Genomic DNA, 7,700 nt, shown 5'->3' with positions numbered 1-7,700 from the left:
AGTCCTCTGATGTGAAAGGAGTGCTTCTGATGTAAAGGGGGGGGGGCTTGTTCTGTAATAGGAAGAATGGCGCTCTAATGTAAAGGGGGGTCCTAGTGTGAGAGGGAATCACAATTTCTTCCTGTCAGACCGGAATCCCATGGTAATATAATGGAGGGTGCTGAATGACATATGGATGGTGCCGCACAAATCCAATGTGTCACTCTGCTTCTTGTCCGATGAAGGGACCATGCTAGGTTCTGAAAGGTTGCTCTGTACTTCCGATATCATGTGTATGGGATGTCAATAAAAAAGACGGATTGATGCATTGGACCTAGGAGTGCAAGTGACCACTTCTTCTACTAGTGTGAGAGGGGGGACTCTGATGTGATGTTACATGGTTGGTAAAGTTGAATAAAGACATAGGCCCATTCAGTTCAACCTATATGTGTGTGTATGTATGTCTGAGTCGCACCGATGTAATTATCTCCCATATCCCTGTATATTCTGTAACCTGAGAAACTCAGGTCAAAACCCTTACACAGTCTGAGATTAAATTGCATCATGTCCAACCTCTTGTTGTGCCCTTGTGTCTTCCTAACGTTCTTAGTTTAAATAGATTATTCACTACATTGCATGTATTGGGGGGCTTGTGATGCAATAGGATGGAGGGGGCTATAATGTGAAGGGGGCTCCTGATTTTAAGGGGGGGGGGGGGGCATGGATGTGAAAGGGAACCCCTTTTTGTGTTTTTGCATGCCCCCCTCCCCCCCAAAAAAAAACAATTTCAGACAACTATCTGGGATTAGGGTTTGGTATGGATTTTGGAGGGGCAATTTTTTTTTACGTCCATGTTTACATTTTACACTCGGGTGCCTCAAGATTTTGCATACTTTTAAATGACTGAAAAAAGGTTGTACTGCAATAGTTATGAATTCACAGTGAACAATTGTTTCGGATCTCAGAGAACCCTGAGAATGTTTATCACTAAAACCAGTAATGTAATACATTGCAGCCTACCAAATCTCAAATGTAACAATTGTATTAGTGTTCTTTTTTTAGGCTTTTTTTAATTTTATTTTCATCTGGTGATCCAGCCAGTAAAACACTTCCTGTCTTAAGGTGGCCATACACCTTACAATCATCACACGACTTTCGTTGTAAGGTGATTAAAAGTTCGTACAACCTGCCCATCTTGGACAGGCAGATCGTGCTTGCAATCATCGCAAGTCCTCCCCGCAGAGGGGAGGGCTTGCAGATGATTGCAATGGCAGTGTGGCTTTCGTCTTGCGATCGCGTGCTAGTACAGTAAATGCGGTTGCACGCTGCCCATACACCTAACGATTATCGTACGATAATCGTTAGGTGTATGGGCACCATTAGGTGCTTGTCCCTGGACACAGACAGGTTGTAGAGGAGTGGTGAGAGCAGGGGGGAAGGGAGTAGCTTGCCTTGCTGTGCCTGTGTGTTTGTGGAGACACACAGCATACTAGCACACACAAGGGTAGTTCCACAAGAGCCTGCAACGGAAAGGAGCCACCCTAAGGGTTTGTTCACACAATGTCTGGATTATGCCCAAACCAGAACAGTTCATTCCCGGACCAAAAAAGCATCCGAATGTATCCCTATGGTATTTGTGGGCTCTGTTCACACCGGCGCAGTCCGTTCCAGACCAGACAAAAAAAATACTGCTGGTCTCATTTTCTCTGGTCTGGAATGCACTAGAATGCATGGAAATGCATGCAAACACACTGGACTGCACCTAAAAGCCTGTTTCAAGCTAAAAAAGAAGTGGCAAACATGCACAGTACTGCGTTTGCAGATCTGCTGCAGATCTGGTCTGGACATGGTGGAATATTTTAATACTCCTTTTAGATTGTAAGCCCTCACGGGCAGGGCCCTCCTTACCATCTTGTCTTGAATTGGATTGTAATGTCTTCCTTATATTGTAAAGTGCCGCGCAAACTGTTGGCGCTATATGAATCCTGTATTACAATAATAATAATACGCCTGTGTTCATGAATCATTAAACTGTTTTCACTTAAAATATATATTTAATGATCTATTAATAAATACAAAGCTAAATTCATTTGTGTAATTTCAGCTTTCTCTGTTTTTTTCCGCCATCATCAGATTAACTGGTAAAGCAACATATATCTCAAGTGTAAACAAAACTGTTAGGCCAGGTAGGTTTCTTAAATGAATCAATGAGAGGAAAAAGAACACCTCTCCTTATTTAAAAGCAAGGTGATAATTTAGAAATGGTGATGGTTGCACTAAAAAGCGATACCATTTGCAGAATTTTAACAACACTGAGCCAGGAGAGCTAAATCCAAAGCAAGCTTCATTAGTTTCTCAGAATGACTCGTTAGCACTTCTAAAAATCTCAAGGTAATAAATTATTACTGGAACCAATTCAGTTAGCCTTCTGTTTATCAAGGATGAAAAGCCTCAAGGTCTCACACTAGTTAGGGTTCAATCTCTTGCGCTCGCTTCCTTTTTTTAAAATCTAGAAATATTTGCAGCCAGGAAAAAAAAAATATTACAATGACAGTGAAATGCCTAAATATAAGCATTTGCTTTCTATTTGAAGTGCACTTCCTAAAGCACACAGCATATGTTTTGTGAAATCACTCAACCTGCTGCGCTCCTTTTTCCAGTTTCCTCTGTCTCCTCTACTAATTGGATGTTTACATTTGCTGCAGACAGGTGTTTAAAATTTAACTAAACCATTTGCAAAACATTTTAAAACACCCTGTTAAAATATAGGAAGTTTACTGTCTTGGGAGAAGATAATGTTTGCATAGCCAAGGCATACACAGTTATGGAAAAGGGGAAACATGATGATCAGTGGGGGTCCCACCTTTAGGGTCGGTTCACCCCATAAACAGTGCGTTCCAGAGCGCTCAGCCTCTGAAATGCACTGCATTCTGGCCAGCGGTTGCCGCACGGCCCCATTGATTTCTATGGGGTTATATCCGCGCTGCAAATCACTGAAAAAAGATACATGCGCGATCTGACTGGCGCGAATGGGGTGCCATTAGAAAATAACGGCACCGCCAGCACGATCAGCAGTGGTGTGCGATACCATGACCGCGAGGCCATCCGCACGGTCATGGATCGCCAAAGTGTGAACCTGGCCTCAACATCCGTTCTTAATGGTCGCGCAAAATTATCACACATTAACACTACTGACTGGTTAATGTTTCATACACCTGTGAGTATTTTTATTACCAAATGTCATCTTGCTGTATTACATGACTTGACTTTAATAAAGAAATATTGACAAAAAAAATTTATCACACATTGTCACATTTAAAGCAGAATTCCAAGAATTGTTTTTATTAAGCCTTGCAGTGAGGCTACCTCCGCACTGTAAGGGTTAACCGCTCATTTATGTCTAGGTTAAAAAAAAAGCAAAGAAATTACTCACCCGAAGCTCTAAGCCGGCCTCTTCTTAAACTGGTCCCTTAAATGTCTCTTCCCCTCCTCTGCAGTGGTCTAAGGTCAAGTAAAATCATCACATCTATACACCGGACATAAACGTGAGGACACTGAGGAACATTCCAATGTGCTGCAGAGGAGCAGTGCCTTGATAGCTGGCCACCTCCAAACTTTGAGTGAGTAAACCTTTGTTATTTTTTAACCTAGGCACAAACGTGCACTTAACCCTTACAGTGTGGGGGTAGCCCCACTGCAAGGGTCAATAAACAAAATCCTGGGGTTCTGCTTTAAGAGTAAGAAAGACAGATGTTCCTAAACCACCTTTCATATACTAAGCTCTTAAGCTACAGGATCCAACTATTATTGCTTGAACTACCGTATATACTCGAGTATAAGCCGAGATTTTCAGCCCATTTTTTGGGGTGAAAAGTGACCCCCCTCGGCTTATACTCGAGTCAGCGCCAGGTGTCATCTTACTTACCTCGCCGAGCGTCGCGTCACTGCTGCTCCGGTGTGCGGAGCTCCGAGCGGGGTCATCTGGCAGTCTCCGGGTCCTAATTTAGGTGGCCGGAGACTGCCAGATGATTATACTAACATGAATGTATTAAATGATCTGTATGTAGCCCTGTACTATGGATCATTTAACCCATTCATGTTAGCAGAGGATCATTGTAAATGTATTGTTGCAGGCACTCTATATGTACATGTACTATATACTACATATAGAGTGCACTGAACAATAGATTTACAATTATCCTCTGCTAATATGAATGGGTTAAATGATCCGTAGTACATGATATGTAGCCCTGTACCCCCTTTTCCACTTACAGAGCTAGGTTATTTTTCTTTTAAATAAATATTAATGTAATTTTATTGGTATCTATCTACCAGTAGCTGCCTCATTTCCTACCCTCGGCTTATATTCGGGCCAATACTTTTTCCCAGTTTTTTTTGGTCAAATTAGGTACCTCGGCTTATATTCGGGACGGCTTATACTCGAGTATATACGGTAACTGAATTTTACAATATTGTGGAAATATATCAAGGGATGGGCACCTATTATTTGTATGAGAGGCAGAATTATAAATAGAAAAAAATAGCTAGCTGCATTCTATTATATATCTCCAGCTGCGTCACTGTATCAGAACATAAAAACCTTTATGTTCATTCCTTTTCCTGACTACATTAATATAACGTTCCCACAAAGGTTTCGAGGTTCCCATAAGTGTCTCTTATATATATGATTTATCGTCACAAACCATGAAGGCTAATGCAAGCCATATAAGTATGCATCATTTATTCACTTCAACATTTCAGTCATGTTTACTGTACATGCTCTTTCTGTGGCGCCACACATGTCTCCATTTAATATGGATTACAACCAGAAAAATGATTGAAAATACGTCTGTTTTAATTCAAACTGAACTCCTGGCACAAAAACGTTCAATCATAGTCCTTAATAGACACAAATTCTGTCTAGCATCCTTTGATCAGAGAATTTTTTAGGCAAACAGTGACAGCAGCCAATCAACTGCCATCAGTGAACGGGTATTCTGACATCAGCACACCTACCAGTGTCAGAATACAATAGGCCAGTTGGAGATTTGTCCATCCACGCTGTTTAACATGAATGGAGGAATCTGTAATATTTTTTTTTTTGTTCAGCCCGCAGGTTGAATTTTAAAAATAAAACTGTGTATGGCCAGCTTTAGGATGGCAGGTGGAACTGGCTGCTTTGAGGCACTTTAAACAGCTCATTGTAGCTTAGCTTTATTTAGGACTATTCAAAGGGTATAGCCACCGCTATGATGAGGCACAGAGATATTTTGCATCTTATGTACAACTGTAAATCAATGTTGCGATACTTCGTTTTCCGATGCAGGTGATCGAACTGTGGGTGGGAGGTGCGTTTGGGTTGCCATTACGGAAACTGGAGTTGATCCTCAACCTGGGGTCCAGCGTGGGCTGTGGTGCTGTGATGGAGCTTCATCCATATGTGTATTGCTTGTAAAGCTCCCGTGCGCACCCGTAGAAGTGCTGGAAGTCAGAATGTGATGAGCTGTAAGCAATGCACATATGGATGAAGCTCCCTCGCGGCCATAGCTCCAGCCCACCGCACCCCACCTCAAATCGACACCGGGCATCATAATTTTGAATGGCTGCTCGGTGCGAGAACTGACAGTGCTTCTCTAGGATCCTCTCACCTAGAAAATTGGAAGGCATGTGGCGACCCACTGGACATGGGGCCGCGACCCACTTTTGGGTCACGACCCACCAGTTGAGAACCAAGTCTTTAAATTGTTTTTTTATGAACCTGCTGTGCTGTGGGAAACATTATATGGCACTAACAATTTACTGTGTATATTTTTAGGCTGCTGCTTCCAGCTTAAAATGTAAGGCTAAAGCTAGATATTCAGAAGCTTAATGCATAAGTATGCAAGAACATTACACATAAGTAAAGTTGAAGACACCAATTAATGCAGTTTTGCATTCCTAAACACACACGCACACACACTTTTTTCCCCCTTTTAAATGCAGGGAATCTGGCCATACACTAGTAGATTTCAGAACGACAGATCTTTCTTTACCAACCAAATGTCTTTCTTTACCACGCGATAATGCCATCAGACAATTGACGAATGTCAAACAAAATTTTGTTTCATTTTAACATTCCATTTTACAATGAATGCACTTTCCCCAAACCACATTCACTGTTAGGATTTAGTTCGAGAAACATTTTCTATCCCGCTCCTTCAAATGTTTTCATCACTACGATTGAAATCGGTCATCAGTTTGACCCCTTCAACTAATAGAAAGTCAAATTAAATTTTGTTCTGAAATCTACTAGTGCAGGGCTCAAAAGTGGAAATTCAGTCAGGCACGGGATCACGGATCGCGTATCTGACTTATGAGAGCAGCCACTTCTTGCTGCCCTGTCCTGGCTCCGTTCCTTCTATGCGGGGGCAGAGAACAGGGGAGAGGGTATTATTTTATATGTGGGGATGTGGAGGGCAGCAATGTTTACATTGTTTTATGTTAATATTGTTGTTGTTAATATTTATTTTTGTAACTTTATTTTGCCTTTAATATTTAAAAGTGTAATTTCATGAGATAATTTAAGAGGGTGGGTTTAGGGGTGGCGAGCAACTCTTAAGGCCTGGCTAGTAGCTCAGGACTTGAAATTTTGAGCCCTGTACTAGTGTATGGCCAGTTTAAGTAAATAATTTGATTTGTAGTTCCCTCCAAAACAATGGCAGGGGGAGAAGCAGCACAAGAAGCCAGTCAGTTGTGCTGCACGGGTCATGTCTTAACAAGGAACATGATGATAGAAGGAGAAATCAGAGTGACAGAGAAATGAGCTCATCAACTCAACTTCTCATTTCACTGTCCAGTCACAGACTGAGGGAGGGACAAGACCTTGAAGTGTTACCTAAATGCTACAAAGTAAAATCAGGTCTCCTGCCCTTTTCACAAATCTTTTGGCAGGTAAAAAGCCCCATGCTGTGTGTTTCATTTGTGTATTTAGCTACTTGCCTGGAATTCAGCTGTATTTATGTGGATTCACTGCCGTTTACCCCAAGAAATTATAATTGTGTGTGTATATATATATATATATATATGTATGCACACACACACACACACACACACACACACACATATATATATACATACATACATATACAGGGCTTGAAAAATTTGACGGTGTCTTAACAGTCAGTCAAAAATTTCACCAGCCAGCATGACCGGACTATAGCCTTGCAATTTATGTTAAAAAATTTTGGGGACAGATAGAGCTTTTTTTTGTGACCCCACGGGGGGTTATTTTATTTTGTACAATATAATGAAAAAAGTACCATAAATGTAAAAAAAAAGTTTTTAATAAAACATAAAAGTTGGGGTCACGTCGGGTAAACAGACACCAAACATGTCAAGCTTTACAATTGCGTGCGCCCGCAAAATCGCAAAAAACGCCCATAGGCGACGATTAAAATGCTTTTACTGCTCATCAGTTTAGTGTTATCAGTGATTAATGGCTCTAAAATTATTGCTCTCACTTCGACGTTTGCGGCGATATGTAACATGTGCAGCACAATAGGCACAATCGTCGTTTTCGCACGTAGGCGCACCCGACGCATATCTGCGTGTGTATGTGGGGGGCGGGGACTTAAAAAAATGTTTTCTTTTTTAATTTTTTTATGCTTTATTTTTATGATTCTTTAATTTTTGTATTACTTTTTTTTTTTTTACACACAACTTTATTGCTAGTACATGGGGGG

The 7,700-nt window shown here is 41.2% G+C and overlaps 1 protein-coding gene across 1 annotated transcript in view; it reads right to left on the bottom strand.

The window, feature by feature from the left end:
- The window catches only part of TBC1D32 (TBC1 domain family member 32), a 232,910-nt gene that overhangs the window by 220,507 nt on the left and 4,703 nt on the right, over positions 1 to 7,700 (bottom strand). The window lies entirely within an intron of this gene.

The sequence above is a fragment of the Nanorana parkeri genome, unplaced genomic scaffold (genome assembly GCF_000935625.1).
Source record: "Nanorana parkeri isolate BGI_ZX_2015 unplaced genomic scaffold, ASM93562v1 scaffold22, whole genome shotgun sequence".
Classification (NCBI taxonomy): Eukaryota; Metazoa; Chordata; class Amphibia; order Anura; family Dicroglossidae; genus Nanorana; species Nanorana parkeri.
This window is presented reverse-complemented; position numbering and strand designations above follow the sequence as displayed.